Consider the following 16,813-nt stretch of genomic DNA (forward strand, 5'->3'; position numbering starts at 1 on the left):
TGCAGCTCTTCCAGCCCCTTGCAGCAGGCTGACTGCTCTTCCCCCCCTTCCTGTCCCACCACCTGCGGTACCCCCCCTCCCCCCCGACAATAACCCCCCCCCGCTCATGCCGCCTTGCCAGCCCCCCGCTGCGTTAGGCTTTACCGTGCAGCGTGGTTGTGATCAGGCCTCCTGTAGGGAGCGGCTGCCTGTGACTTCGCAAGGGGTGAGGGGTCTCGTGCCAGCGTGTGCGGGCATAGGCGCTCCCGCTCGCCATCTTATGCATCATCCAGAGGATCTGCCAGGCATAGGCGCCATAGATCCCGCGACTCTAGGAGCCGCTATTCCCGACGTCACCACAGGGAGTCTAGACGACGGAGCCGTTCGAGGCGCTCCAGAAGTTCTAGGTGGCGCTCCCCTTCCTCAAGGTCCTCGTCATGTACCCCCTCGAGCTCTGATGGGGAGTCAGCTCGTAGCAAGAAAAGGCGGGAGCCTTCACACCGAAAGAGGAGTCCGTGCAGCTCAGTTAGGCCAGAAGCTGCAGCTCCGGCGGCGCAGACTCTGCCGTCAGCTCCTCCGGCTCCGGTCCAGACGGTACTGGCAGCACCGATGCTGTCTTCAAGCATGATGTCCATTCCTCAGGAGATGCCTGGTCAGTCGTCGTCTGCAGTTGGGGGTGAGTTTGACTTTGCACGGGCATTGGGAGGGGGGGCTGGTGATATCGTCCCTGCCCTTAAGGCAATTCTCAGCAAAATTGATCCTGTCCCTCTGCCTCAGGCCGGAGCTAAGCAGCCTCCGGTGAAAGCTGGCGTCCACAAGGACGCTGGGCACGCATTTAGATGACGACACTAAGACAAAGATCTGGGACAACCAATATGTTGATATTTGGTCCTTGATCACTACGGATCAGCATACCGTCGACAAAGAGCGAAAGGTTGCTACTGACCGTTATGATAAAAGACCGAAAGTCGCAAAAACCATAAACAACTGGCTGCAGGCGTTCTCGGTACTGGGTTGTGTTATGGGCACGAAGCATCCGGAGCGTTGCTCCGAGCTTTTCATTTACATGGACTCCATTTATAGCGCTTTTAAATCACACGGGGGTAGCGCCTGGTGGCGGTATGACGAGGAATTTTGCCGCCGCCTCGCTTTGCAGCCAGAAATCGGGTGGGGGGTTAAGGCCACTGACGTGTGGCTGCGCCTGATGATGGCTCAAAAGAGCAATCCCTTTCCCTCAGCGGCCACTGCCTCAGCAGCCGCAGTTCCGGGGGCAGTGGCCGTGCGACGGCCAGGAACCTGCTGGCTTTTTAATGAGGGCCATTGCAGGTTCTACGGACTTTGTAAGTTCCGCCACGAATGCTCCTCTTGCGGGGGGGCAACACGCGGCGGTTAGGTGTCAGCGTTCTAAACTGCCAGGAAAGCCGGCAGCGGGTGCTGACGGGAAAGACCCCGGTGAGCGTGGACGTGATGCGTCCGTGGCTAAGTAGCTATCCTAAGCATGTTGCTGCTCGTCAATTGTTAAACGGTTTTACCTACGGGTTTTTCATACCTTTCTATTTTTCTCCCTTTCCGATGTGGGCAGACAATCTGAAATCTGCCCGGGAGGCACATGAGGTCCTCGTTGAAAAGGTTAGTCAAGAGTTAGCCCTGGGCAGGGTTGAGGGTCCTTTTGTTTTCCCTCCTTTTGAGAATTTGAGAGTGTCCCCTCTCGGTGTTGTCCCAAAAAAAGAAGTTGGTAAGTTTCGTTTGATTCATCACCTTTCTCATCCAAAGGGCAGTTCTGTCAACGACGGGATTCCCAAGGAGGACGCTGCGGTCTCTTATGTTTCCTTTGATAGTGCTGTCCGCCTGCTTGTGGCGGCTGGCCGCGGTGCCCTCCTTGCGAAGTCAGATATCCAGTCTGCCTTTCGTCTTCTCCCGGTTCACCCGGAATGCTATCATCTGCTGGGTTTTCAGATAAACTGTTTGTATTACTATGACACTTATCTCCCTATGGGTTGTTCCATTTCGTGTCACTTCTTCGAGATGTTCAGTTCTTTTCTCGAGTGGGTGGTGCGCTATGAAACAGGGAGTAATGCGATCATTCATTATTTGGATGATTTTTTGTTTGTTGCCCCAGCAGATTCCAATTGGTGCCGTTTTCTGTTGAACACCTTCCTTTTTTATATGCGCAAGTTCGGGGTGCCCATTGCCAGGGATAAGACGGAAGGCCCGGCAACTTCGCTGTCTTTTCTAGGAATCGAGCATGATTCCATTGACATGGTTTTCCGCCTTCCGGCGGACAAGCTGGCTCGCTTGGCTTCTCTGATTGATGGCTTCATGTCTGTGCGTAAGGTCACCTTACAACAGATTCAATCCCTGTTGGGATTGTTGGTGTTCGCATGCAGGATTATGCCGATGGGCAGGGTTTTCTGCAGGCGTTTATCGCTGTCCACCAGGGGAGTCAGGCTTCCCAGCCACCGCATTCATCTGACCGCCGCCTTGAAGGCTGACTTATTAGTGTGGAAGGTATTTTTGGGTTCCTATAATGGCCGCACTTGCTGGCCCTCTCAGGAGGTTTCCAGCGACGAATTGGAACTGTTCACTGACGCGGCTGGTTCCTGCGGTTTTGGGGCCATCCTAGGCAACAAGTGGTGTGCCGGGGCGTGGCCTCGGGACTGGCGGGAGCTCGGTTTCTGTTGGAACCTCACGCTGCTGGAGCTCTTTCCCATAGTGGTTGCTGTTGACCTTTGGGGACGAGCTCTGGCTAACAGACGAGTATGTTTTTGGACCGACAACCTCAGTGTCGTTTTCTGTATTAATAAGTTAACTTCGTCTTCCCTCCCTGTATTATCTTTGTTGCGACACTTAGTTCTGCGTTGCTTGGAGTATAATATTGTGTTCAGGGCCCAACATGTTCCAGGAAAAGAAAATGTGGTTGCTGACGCTTTATCCCGTTTTGATTGGCAGGTTTTTCGGCAGCTCCATCCGGAAGCGGCTCAGCACGGAATGACATGCCCGCAGCACCTCTGGGACTTAGTGACACGCGGCTGCTCCCACTAGTACAGGCTTCGGTGTCTCAATCGACATGGTCCGCGTATGGTAAGGCGTGGGCTGAGTGGTTGGGTTGTGTTGGTTCTAGGAATGTCATTCTGAACGAGGACGACCGTGTGTCTGCCACGGTTGAGTATTTGCTATCTCTCCAGGACAAAGGACTATCAGGTGTGGTTGCGCAGCGTAGGATAGCTGGCGTTAATTTCCATTTTAAGTTGCGAGGTTGGGCGGACATTTCCAGCAATTTCACAATCCGCCAGGCCCTTAAAGGATAGCCGCAGGCCGATATCTTATTCATTGTTAGTTCGGTTGTTAAATCAGTTAGATAAGATATGTCGGACCGAGTTTGAAGCCCTACTGTTTTCTGCTGCCTTTGTCCTGGCCTTCTATGGGGCTCTGAGAGTCAGTGAGTTGGTCCCTCCATCGAGTCTCCGTTCGGGTGGCCTCTTGACCGAGGACTTGTTAGTCTCCAACGGAGCGCTCAGGGTCAGGGTCCGTAGATCCAAGACGGATCTTTTGGGTCTGGGTTCCTGGCTCTCTTTATCCCCTGTACAGGGTCCTGCGTGTCCCGTTAGCATTGCCTCTAGGTACATGGCTGCCCGTCCTCAGTGCAATCAATTTTTGGTGCATGCGGATGGTGTTCCCTTATCTAGATACCAGTTTCAAGCGTTAATGAAAAAGGCCTTGGAGGCGGTGGGCGCCCCCCAGGCTGAGTTTGGGACGCATTCCTTTAGAATTGGCGCGGCTACGGAAGCAGCTAGAGCAGGGTTGTCTGAAGAACAGGTGAAGAGGATAGGGCGCTGGAGGTCAGCATGCTACGCCTCTTATGTTAGGCCGGAGCTTCTTTGCTAATTTGTTTTTCTTGCACGTCCTAGACGTCCGGTGGTGTGGCTAATTGGCCACTCGTATATATATTGGGCGGCACAGAGAGCGGCGCATCGCCCTGGAGGCAGGTCTCTTGGTTTCCGGGATCTGGAGGTGCACTGGAAAGGAGTTAAGGGGCTGCGTTGGTCCGAGGTCCTGTCCCAGGCTATCGAGATAGGACGTTCAGTTCGTTCCCCAATGGTTCTGGTCATCCATGCTGGGGGGAATGATTTGTGTTTGCTTCGTTTGAATTAATTGTTGACCATCATTCGTTCTGACCTGGAGAGACTGCCGGGCTTCTTTAATGAGGTCGTGTTGGTGTGGTCGGAAATAGTTTCCCGGGTCAAGTGGCAAGGAGCCAGGGATGCGGCTGCAATGGAGAGGGCTCGTAGGACAGTCAATGCTCGCACGTCTAGATTCAAGCGGGCAAACGGGGGTGTGGTAGTTCGCCATAGGCAATTGGAGGGAGATAACCGTAGATTGATGATATCAGATGGAACCCACCTTAACGATATAGGTTTGGACATATTTCTATCTGGGCTCCAGGACGGGGTGGAACAGGCCCTATATATCCTGGGGGGGGGGTCGGAGCTCGGTCTAGGCTTAGCCGAGCCCCCCCGTCGCGGTGAATAAGAAAAAAGGAAATGGAGGCATTGCCCGTCGGCCTTCCGACGGCTGGCACAACCCCGATGAAGAGTTGCTAATTTACGGTTATACCTTAATAAAGCTGTGGCCGACCCCGTCCACTTAAATTGGAACTGTTGTCCGTGCAGTTATTTTGGCCAGCACCATTCACGCAGTATGGGGTATCCTAGCAGTCTGTGTGTAGAGAGGTAGTCACAGCCCCGCCCCCTGTCAGGGCCGTAGCTAGGGGGGGGGGCAAAGGGGGTAGCTGCCCCGGGCACAGAGACCAGGGGGGGCGCCATCACAGGGAGCAGAGAGAGGATGACAGTGGATGAGGCAGCCTGGAAGCTTCTGCCCTCTGTCAGTGTGGGGAGGACGGGAACGATAACTTGATCAGCAGAGCTATTTCCCATACTGTATTGTCTCCTGGCTGCTGTTTAGCTATAATTTGCCAAACAGCAGCCAGGAAACAGTACAGCAAAGATATTGTGCAGATGGTGAAGGACCTTGACATGTGACTATGACTATACATAGGTCCTGTATGTACACTGCACTATGGAGGAGAAAGAAAGAAGATACAGGTGTGTGGGAAGGGGAGGACAATCAGGGGTGCACAGTCTGGGGAGGGGGGTGAAGGGTGCACAGTCTGGGGAGGGGGATGAAGGGTGCCTAGTCTGGGGAGGGGGGTGAAGGGTGCCTAGTCTGGGGAGGGGGGTGAAAGGTGCCCAGTCTGGGGAGGGGGGGTGAAAGGTGCCCAGTCTGGGGAGGGGGGTGAAAGGTGCCCAGTCTGGGGAGGGGGGTGAAAGGTGCACAGTCTGGGGAGGGGGGTGAAGGGTGCCTAGTCTGGGGAGGGGGGGTGAAAGGTGCACAGTCTGGGGAGGGGGGTGAAGGGTGCCCAATCTGGGGAGGGGAGTGAAGGGTGCCTAGTCTGGGGAGGGGGGGTGAAAGGTGCACAGTCTGGGGAGGGGGGTGAAGGGTGCCCAATCTGGGGAGGGGAGTGAAGGGTGCCTAGTCTGGGGAGGGGGGTGAAAGGTGCCCAGTCTGGGGAGGGGGGTGAAGGGTGCCTAGTCTGGGAGGGGCGGTGAAGGGTGCCTAGTCTGGGGAGGGGGGGTGAAGGGTGCCTAGTCTGGGGAGGGGGGGTGAAGGGTGCCTAGTCTGGGGAGGGGGTGAAGGGTGCCTAGTCTGGGGAGGGGGGTGAAAGGTGCCCAGTCTGGGGAGGGGGGTGAAGGGTGCACAGTCTGGGGAGGGGGGTGAAGGGTGCCTAGTCTGGGGAGGGGGGGTTAAAGGGTGCCTAGTCTGGGGAGGGGGGGTTAAAGGGTGCACAGTCTGGGGAGGGGGGTGAAGGGTGCCTAGTCTGGGGAGGGGGGGGTTAAAGGGTGCCTAGTCTGGGGAGGGGGGGTTAAAGGGTGCACAGTCTGGGGAGGGGGGTGAAGGGTGCCTAGTCTGGGGAGGGGGGGTTAAAGGGTGCCTAGTCTGGGGAGGGGGGGTTAAAGGGTGCCTAGTCTGGGGAGGGGGGGTTACAGGGTGCCCAGTCTGGGGAGGGGGTGAAGGGTGCCCAGTCTTGGGAGGGGGGTGAAGGGTGCCCATACTGGGAGGGGGGTGAAGGGTGCCTAGTCTGGGGAGGGGGGTGAAGGGTGCCCAGTCTGGGGAGGGGGGTGAAGGGTGCCCAGTCTTGGGAGGGGGGTGAAGGGTGCCTAGTCTGGGGAGGGGGGTGAAGGGTGCCTAGTCTGGGGAGGGGGGGTGAAGGGTGCCTAGTCTGGGGAGGGGGGTGAAGGGTGCCTAGTCTGGGGAGGGGGGGTGAAGGGTGCCCAGTCTGGGGAGGGGGGTGAAGGGTGCCTAGTCTGGGGAAGGGGGGTGAAGGGTGCCTAGTCTGGGGAGGGGGGGGTGAAGGGTTGCCTAGTCTGGGGAGGGGGGGTTAAAGGGTGCCCTGTCTAGGGAGGGGGGGGTGAAGGGTGCCTAGTCTGGGGAGGGGGGGTGAAAGGTGCCCAGTCTGGGGAGGGGGGGTGAAGGGTGCCCAGTCTGGGGAGGGGGTGAAGGGTGCCCAATCTGGGGGGGAGACACACAAGAGAGTTGGGGTCCAGTGTTTATTAAGGGGTCTGATCTGGTTGTACATTATTCTATACTTAATAACTGCCCTCTCCAAATATATATCACATTTATATAAACCTCACCTACTTTCTGCAGGGGTAGGGAACCTTGGCTCTCCAGCTGTTGCAGAACTACAACTCCCATCATGTCTGGACAGCCAAAGTTTTAGCTTTCACTGTCTATGTATGATGGGAGTTGTAGTTTTGCTACAGCTGGTGAGGCAAGGTTCCCTACACCAATCTATAAAGCACCTGTATCTGTATATACAGCGACCATGATACAGGAGTCATTTTTTTAAATTATTTCTATTTTAAATTTGGTGACAAAATACCTTACTGGAGGTGACGGGATACCTTACTGGAGGTGACGGGATACCTTACTGGAGGTGACGGCATACCTTACTGGAGGTGACGGAATACCTTCCCGGAGGTGACAGGATACCTTACTGGAGGTGACATTATACCTTACTGGAGGTGACTGGATACCTAACTGGAGGTGACGGAATACCTTACTGGAGGTGACGGGATACCTTACTGGAGGTGACGGGATACCTTACTGGAGGTGACGGAATACCTTACTGGAGGTGACGGAATACCTTACTGGAGGTGACGGGATACCTTACTGGAGGTGACGGGATACCTTACTGGAGGTGACGGAATACCTTACTGGGGGTGATGGAATACCTTACTGGAGGTGACGGGATACCTTACTGGAGGTGACGGGATACCTTACTGGAGTTGACGGAATACCTTACTGGAGGTGACGGAATACCTTACTGGAGGTGACGGGATACCTTACTGGAGGTGACGGGATACCTTACTGGAGGTGACGGGATACCTTACTGGAGGTGATGGAGTACCTTACTGGGGGTGATGGAATACCTAACTGGAGATGACGGAATACCTTACTGGAGGTGACGGGATACCTTACTGGAGGTGACGGGATACCTTACTGGAGGTGACGGGATACCTTACTGGAGGTGACGGAATACCTTACTGGAGGTGACGGAATACCTTACTGGAGGTGACGGAATACCTTACTGGAGGTGACTGGATACCTAACTGGAGGTGATGGAATACCTTACTGGAGGTGACTGGATACCTTACTGGAGGTGACATTATACCTTACTGGAGGTGACATTATACCTTACTGGAGGTGACATTATACCTTACTGGAGGTGACGGGATACCTTACTGGAGGTGACGGGATACCTTACTGGAGGTGACGGAATACCTTACTGGAGGTGACGGGATACCTTACTGGAGGTGACGGGATACCTTACTGGAGGTGACGGAATACCTTACTGGAGGTGACGGAATACCTTACTGGAGGTGACGGAATACCTTACTGGAGGTGACGGAATACCTTACCGGAGGTGACGGGATACCTTACTGGAGGTGACAGAATACCTTACTGGAGGTGACGGAATACCTTACTGGAGGTGACGGGATACCTTACTGGAGGTGACGGAATACCTTACTGGAGGTGACGGAATACCTTACTGGAGGTGACGGAATACCTTACTGGAGGTGACGGAATACCTTACTGGAGGTGACGGAATACCTTACTGTAGGTGACGAGATACCTTACTGTAGGTGACGCGATACCTTACTGGAGGTGACAGAATACCTTACTGGAGGTGACGGAATACCTTACTGGAGGTGACGGGATACCTTACTGGAGGTGATGGAATACCTTACTGGAGGTGACAGAATACCTTACTGGAGGTGATGGGATACCTTACTGAGTGGAGTTGATGGAACCTCGAGAAATCCTAGGTCCAGTCGAACTCGAACATTCACGAACATGCTGCATTAGATTGCTGAAGCCTGCCTGGTCCGTGAGGAAGGAGGAGACTGCCCGGCTATTACCTAGGCTGAATCCTGGAATTCCAGGCGGTACCCGGGCTGTCTCCTCCTTCCCCACGGACCGGGAAGACATCAGCAATCTAATGCGGAAGGTTTGTGAATGTTCAAGTTCGACCAAACCTAGGATTTCCCGAGGTTCAATCAACTCTCCTGCTGAGCGTACCTGTGCATTAGGAGACGGCACCATAGAATCCCATTACACTGGGTGTCACACTGGAGATAGATCAGGAAGCTTCGCCTCCTGATTCACAGGTACAGACAGCAGGGAGCGGAGACAACGGCGCCTACTCAGGTACAGACAGCAGGGAGCGGAGACAACGGAGCCTCCTCAGGTACAGACAGCAGGGAGCGGAGACAACGGCGCCTACTCAGGTACAGACAGCAGGGAGCAGAGACAACGGTGCCTACTCAGGTACAGACAGCAGGGAGCGGAGACAACGGCGCCTCCTCAGGTACAGACAGCAGGGAGCGGAGACAACGGAGCCTCCTCAGGTACAGACAGCAGGGAGCGGAGACAACGACGCCTACTCAGGTACAGACAGCAGGGAGCAGAGACAACGGTGCCTACTCAGGTACAGACAGCAGGGAGCGGAGACAACGGCGCCTACTCAGGTACAGACAGCAGGGAGCAGAGACAACGGTGCCTACTCAGGTACAGACAGCAGGGAGGGGAGACAACGGCGCCTCCTCAGGTACAGACAGCAGGGAGCGGAGACAACGGAGCCTCCTCAGGTACAGACAGCAGGGAGCGGAGACAACGGCGCCTACTCAGGTACAGACAGCAGGGAGCGGAGACAACGGCGCCTCCTCAGGTACAGACATCAGGGAGCGGAGACAACGGTGCCTACTCAGGTACAGACAGCAGGGAGCGGAGACAACGGCGCCTCCTCAGGTACAGACATCAGGGAGCGGAGACAACGGTGCCTACTCAGATACAGACAGCAGGGAGCGGAGACAACGGCGCCTCCTCAGGTACAGACAGCAGGGAGCGGAGACAACGGAGCATCCTCAGGTACAGACAGCAGGGAGCGGAGACAACGGAGCCTCCTCAGGTACAGACAGCAGGGAGCGGAGACAACGGCGCCTCCTCAGGTACAGACAGCAGGGAGCGGAGACAACGGAGCCTCCTCAGGTACAGACAGCAGGGAGCGGAGACAACGTCGCCTCCTAATTCACAGGTACAGACAGCAGGGAGCGGAGAAAACGGTGCCTACTCAGGTACAGACAGCAGGGAGCGGAGACAACGGAGCATCCTCAGGTACAGACAGCAGGGAGCGGAGACAACGGCGCCTCCTCAGGTACAGACAGCAGGGAGCGGAGACAACGGAGCCTCCTCAGGTACAGACAGCAGGGAGCGGAGACAACGTCGCCTCCTAATTCACAGGTACAGACAGCAGGGAGCGGAGAAAACGGTGCCTACTCAGGTACAGACAGCAGGGAGCGGAGACAACGGAGCATCCTCAGGTACAGACAGCAGGGAGCGGAGACAACGTCGCCTCCTAATTCACAGGTACAGACAGCAGGGAGCGGAGAAAACGGTGCCTACTCAGGTACAGACAGCAGGGAGCGGAGACAACGGTGCCTACTCAGGTACAGACAGCAGGGAGCGGAGACAACGGCGCCTCCTCAGGTACAGACAGCAGGGAGCAGAGACAACGGCGCCTCCTCAGGTACAGACAGCAGGGAGCAGAGACAACGGCGCCTCCACAGGTACAGACAGCAGGGAGCGGAGACAACGGCCCCTCCCCTCCACAGGTACAGACAGCAGGGAGCGGAGACAACGGCGCCTCCTCAGGTACAGACAGCAGGGAGCAGAGACAACGGCGCCTACAGTCAAAGCCCCACCCCCTGTATATCCTGTGTATAGAGAGGTAGTCACAGCCCCGCCCCCTTGATGACATCACTGATATAATAATATAGTGATACATTTGCCCCTGTATTGGAGTTGCCCTTACTTGGCGGCTGTACCTGCACGGGCATCGCCCACAGATTGGGGCACAGGAACAGGAACCACATCAGCTGATTGGTCTCTATGGCAACCAGGTTATTGATCTGGCCCAGGGTCATCTCCCCCATGGACCATGTTAGAGGTGGAAAGTTTCAGGATCTTGTTGTAGATCATGGCCTAAAAGTGAGAGGAAAGTCACATACTAGTCACCAGATTATACCTTAAAGGGCCGGTAACATTCTGCCCCGGAGGTTATATCATTACTGGAGCGTTATAAGAGGAGCGGCTGATATCAGTCACATATGATGTAATAGGAGGTTATATCAGTGCTGGAGTGTTATAAGAGGAGCGGCTGATATCAGTCACATAGGATGTAATAGGAGGTTATATCAGTGCTGGAGCATTATAAGAGGAGCGGCTGATATCAGTCACATATGATGTAATAGGAGGTTATATCAGTACTGGAGCGTTATAAGAGGTGCGGCTGATATCAGTCACATATGGTGTAATAGGAGGATATATCAGTGCTGCAGCGTTATAAGAGGAGCGGCTGATATCAGTCACATATGATATAATAGGAGGATATATCAGTGCTGCAGCGTTATAAGAGGAGCGGCTGATATCAGTCACATAGGATGTAATAGGAGGTTATATCAGTACTGGAGCGTTATAAGAGGAGCGGCTGATATTAGTCACATATGATGTAATAGGTGGATATATCAGTACTGGAGCGTTATAAGAGGAGCGGCTGATATCAGTCACATATGATATAATAGGAGGATATATCAGTACTGGAGCGTTATAAGAGGAGCGGCTGATATCAGTCACATAGGATGAAATAGGAGGTTATATCAGTACTGGAGCGTTATAAGAGGAGCGGCTGATATCAGTCACATATGATGTAATAGGAGGATATATCAGTACTGGAGCGTTATAAGAGGAGCGGCTGATATCAGTCACATATGATGTAATAGGAGGTTATATCAGTGCTGGAGTGTTATAAGAGGAGCGGCTGATATCAGTCACATATGATGTAATGTCTGGAGGTTATATCAGTACTGGAGCGTTATAAGAGGAGCGGCTGATATCAGTCACATATGATGTAATAGGAGGATATATCAGTGCTGGAGCGTTATAAGAGGAGCGGCTGATATCAGTCACATATGGTGTAATAGGAGGATATATCAGTACTGGAGCGTTATAAGAGGAGCGGCTGATATCAGTCACATATAATGTAATAGGAGGATATATCAGTGCTGGAGCGTTATAAGAGGGGCAGCTGATATCAGTCACATAGGATGAAATAGGAGGTTATATCAGTACTGGAGCGTTATAAGAGGAGCGGCTGATATCAGTCACATATGATGTAATAGGAGGATATATCAGTACTGGAGCGTTATAAGAGGAGCGGCTGATATCAGTCACATATGATGTAATAGGAGGTTATATCAGTGCTGGAGTGTTATAAGAGGAGCGGCTGATATCAGTCACATATGATGTAATGTCTGGAGGTTATATCAGTACTGGAGCGTTATAAGAGGAGCGGCTGATATCAGTCACATATGATGTAATAGGAGGATATATCAGTGCTGGAGCGTTATAAGAGGAGCGGCTGATATCAGTCACATATGGTGTAATAGGAGGATATATCAGTACTGGAGCGTTATAAGAGGAGCGGCTGATATCAGTCACATATGATAGTGTGTGTGTGTGTAGGGGGGGGGGGGGGGGGGTAGTACACACCAGTAACGCTCCCCGAAGGTTGATTCCAGACTCTATGGCGACATAGTACGATGCTTGTAGGAACGTCCTCTGGAGAATTAGGGGCCAAAAATAAAAGGACGGCCAGAACATAGTTATTCTCCAAAAAACTCCTTAGAGGAGAGGAAGTAAACGCTGATGAACTGATTGCTGGGGAAATCCTAGAGACAGAGAATGAGACAAGCTTAGAGAAGGAGCTAAACCCCGCCCACAAGGAGCACAAACAGAGAAAGGATTCTCTACAGTAAGAGCGGTCACACTATGGTATATATACTGTAAGAGCGGTCACACTATGGTGTATATACTGTAAGAGCGGTCACACTATGGTGTATATACTGTAAGAGCGGTCACACTATGGTGTATATACTGTAAGAGCGGTCACACTATGGGGTATATACTGTAAGAGCGGTCACACTATGGGGTATATACTGTAAGAGCGGTCACACTATGGTGTATATACTGTAAGAGAGGTCACACTATGGAGTATATACTGTAAGAGCGGTCACACTATGGTGTATATACTGTAAGAGCGGTCACACTATGGGGTATATACTGTAGGAGCGGTCACACTATGGGGTGTATATACTGTAAGAGCGGTCACACTATGGTGTATATACTGTAAGAGCGGTCACACTATGGGGTATATACTGTAAGAGCGATCACACTATGGGGTATATACTGTAAGAGCGGTCACACTGTGGTGTATATACTGTAAGAGCGGTCACACTATGGGGTATATACAGTAAGAGGGGTCACACTATGGTGTATATACTGTAAGAGAGGTCACACTATGGTGCATATACTGTAAGAGCGGTCACACTATGGGTATATACTGTAAGAGCGGTCACACTATGGTGTATATACTGTAAGAGCGGTCACACTATGGGGTATATACTGTAAGAGCGGTCACACTATGGTGTATATACTGTAAGAGCGGTCACACTATGGGGTATATATTGTAAGAGCGGTCACACTATGGGGTATATACTGTAAGAGCGGTCACACTATGGAGTATATATTGTAAGAGCGGTCACACTATGGGGTCTATACTGTAAGAGCGGTCACACTATGGTGTATATACTGTAAGAGCGGTCACACTATGGGGTATATACTGTAAGAGCGGTCACACTATGGTGTATATACTGTAAGAGCGGTCACACTATGGGGTATATACTGTAAGAGCGGTCACACTATGGGGTATATACTGTAAGAGCGGTCACACTATGGTGTATATACTGTTAGAGCGGTCACACTATGGGGTATATACTGTAAGAGCGGTCCACACTATGGGGGTATATACTGTAAGAGCGGTCACACTATGGTGTATATACTGTAAGAGCGGTCACACTATGGTGTATATACTGTAAGAGCGGTCACACTATGGTGTATATACTGTAAGAGCGGTCACACTATGGTGTATATACTGTAAGAGCGGTCAAACTATGGTGTATATACTGTAAGAGCGTCACACTATGGGGTATATACTGTAAGAGCGGTCACACTATGGGGTATATACTGTAAGGAGCGGTCACACTATGGGGTATATACTGTAAGAGCGGTCACACTATGGTGTATATACTGTAAGAGCGGTCACACTATGGGGTATATACTGTAAGAGAGGTCACACTATGGGTATATACTGTAAGAGCGGTCACACTGTGGGGTATATACTGTAAGAGCGGTCACACTATGGGGTATATACTGTAAGAGCGTCACACTGTGGGGTATATACTGTAAGAGCGGTCACACTATGGGGTATATACTGTAAGAGCGGTCACACTATGGTGTATATACGGTAAGAGCGGTCACACTATGGTATATACTGTAAGAGCGGTCACACTATGGTGTATATACTGTAGAGCGGTCACACTATGGTGTATATACTGTAAGAGGCGGTCACACTATGGGGTATATACTGTAAGAGCGGTCACACTATGGTGTATATACTGTAAGAGCGGTCACACTATGGTGTTTATACTGTAAGAGCGGTCACACTATGGGGTGTATATACTGTAAGAGCGGTTACAGTATGGTGTATATACTGCAAGAGCGGTCACACTATGGAGTATATACTGTAAGAGCGGTCACACTATGGTGTATATACTGTAAGAGCGGTCACACTATGGTGTATATACTGTAAGAGCGGTCACACTATGGTGTATATACTGTAAGAGCGGTCACACTATGGTGTTTATACTGTAAGAGCGGTCACACTATGGTGTATATACTGTAAGAGCGGTCACACTATGGTGTATATACTGTAAGAGCGGTCACACTATGGGGTATATACTGTAAGAGCGGTCACACTATGGGGTATATACTGTACGAGCGGTCACACTATGGTGTATATACTGTATGAGCGGTCACACTAAGGGGTATATACTGTAGGAGCGGTCACACTATGGGGTATATACTGTAAGAGCGGTCACACTATGGTGTATATACTGTAAGAGCGGTCACACTATGGGGTATATACTGTAGGAGCGGTCACACTATGGGGTATATACTGTAAGAGCGGTCACACTATGGTGTATATACTGTAGGAGCGGTCACACTATGGAGTATATACTGTAAGAGCGGTCACACTGGTGTATATACTGTAGGAGCGGTCACACTATGAAGTATATACTGTAGGAGCGGTCACACTATGGAGTATATACTGTAAGAGCGGTCACACTATGGTGTATATACTGTAAGAGCGGTCACACTATGGAGTATATACTGTAAGAGCGGTCACACTATGGGGTATATACTGTAAGAGCGGTCACACTATGGGGTATATACTGTAAGAGCGGTCACACTATGGAGTATATACTGTAAGAGCGGTCACACTATGGGGTATATACTGTAAGAGCGGTCACACTATGGAGTATATACTGTAAGAGCGGTCACACTATGGGTGTATATACTGTAAGAGCGGTCACACTATGGGGTGTATATACTGTAAGAGCGGTCACACTATGGGGTGTATACTGTAAGAGCGGTCACACTATGGGGTGTATACTGTAAGAGCGGTCACACTATGGGGTGTATACTGTAAGAGCGGTCACACTATGGGGTGTATATACTGTAAGAGCGGTCACACTATGGTGTATATACTGTAAGAGCGGTCACACTATGGTGTATATACTGTAAGAGCGGTCACACTATGGGTGTATATACTGTAAGAGCGGTCACACTATGGTGTATATACTGTAAGAGCGGTCACACTATGGGGTGTATATACTGTAAGAGCGGTCACACTATGGTGTATATACTGTAAGAGCGGTCACACTATGGGGTATATACTGTAAGAGCGGTCACACTATGGGGTATATACTGTAGGAGCGGTCACAGTATGGTGTATATACTGTAAGAGCGGTCACACTATGGTGTATATACTGTAGGAGCGGTCACATTATGGGGTATATACTGTAAGAGCGGTCACACTATGGGGTATATACTGTAAGAGCGGTCACACTATGGGGTATATACTGTAGGAGCGGTCACATTATGGGGTATATACTGTAAGAGCGGTCACACTATGGAGTATATACTGTAAGAGCGGTCACACTATGGGGTATATACTGTAAGAGGGGTCACACTATGTGTATATACTGTAAGAGCGGTCACACTATGGGGTGTATACTGTAAGAGCGGTCACACTATGGAGTATATACTGTAAGAGCGGTCACACTATGGTGTATATACTGTAAGAGCGGTCACACTATGGGGTATATACTGTAAGAGCGGTCACACTATGGGGTATATACTATAAGAGCGGTCACACTATGGTGTATATACTGTAAGAGCGGTCACACTATGGTGTATATACTATAAGAGCGGTCACACTATAGAGTATATACTGTAAGAGCGGTCACACTATGGTATATATACTGTAAGAGCGGTCACACTATGGGGTATATACTGTAAGAGCGGTCACACTATGGGGTATATACTGTAAGAGCGGTCACACTATGGTGTATATACTGTAAGAGCGGTCACACTATGGTGTATATACTGTAAGAGCGGTCACACTATGGGGTATATACTGTAAGAGCGGTCACACTATGGGGTATATACTGTAAGAGCGGTCACACTATGGGGTATATACTGTAAGAGCGGTCACACTATGGGGTATATACTGTAAGAGCGGTCACACTATGGGGTATATACTATAAGAGCGGTCACACTATGGTGTATATACTGTAAGAGCGGTCACACTATGGTGTATATACTGTAGAGCGGTCACACTATGGGGTATATACTGTAAGAGCGGTCACACTATGGTGTATATACTGTAAGAGCGGTCACACTGTGGCGTATATACTGTAAGAGCGGTCACACTATGGGGTGTATACTGTAAGAGCGGTCACACTATGGGGTATATACTGTAAGAGCGGTCACACTATGGGGTATATACTGTAAGAGCGGTCACACTATGGTGTATATACTGTAAGAGCGGTCACACTGTGGCGTATATACTGTAAGAGCGGTCACACTATGGGGTGTATACTGTAAGAGCGGTCACACTATGGGGTATATACTGTAAGAGCGGTCACACTATGGAGTATATACTGTAAGAGCGGTCACACTATGTGTATATACTGTGAGAGCGGTCACACTATGGTGTATATACTGTAAGAGCGGTCACACTATGGGGTATATA

At 51.2% G+C, this 16,813-nt stretch overlaps 1 pseudogene; it reads right to left on the bottom strand.

Annotated features, from left to right (window-relative positions):
* The window catches only part of LOC138775094 (ATP-binding cassette sub-family C member 9-like), a 42,746-nt pseudogene that overhangs the window by 13,172 nt on the left and 12,761 nt on the right, over window positions 1–16,813 (bottom strand).

This window comes from Dendropsophus ebraccatus, unplaced genomic scaffold (genome assembly GCF_027789765.1).
Source record: "Dendropsophus ebraccatus isolate aDenEbr1 unplaced genomic scaffold, aDenEbr1.pat pat_scaffold_1339_ctg1, whole genome shotgun sequence".
NCBI classification, from domain to species: Eukaryota; Metazoa; Chordata; class Amphibia; order Anura; family Hylidae; genus Dendropsophus; species Dendropsophus ebraccatus.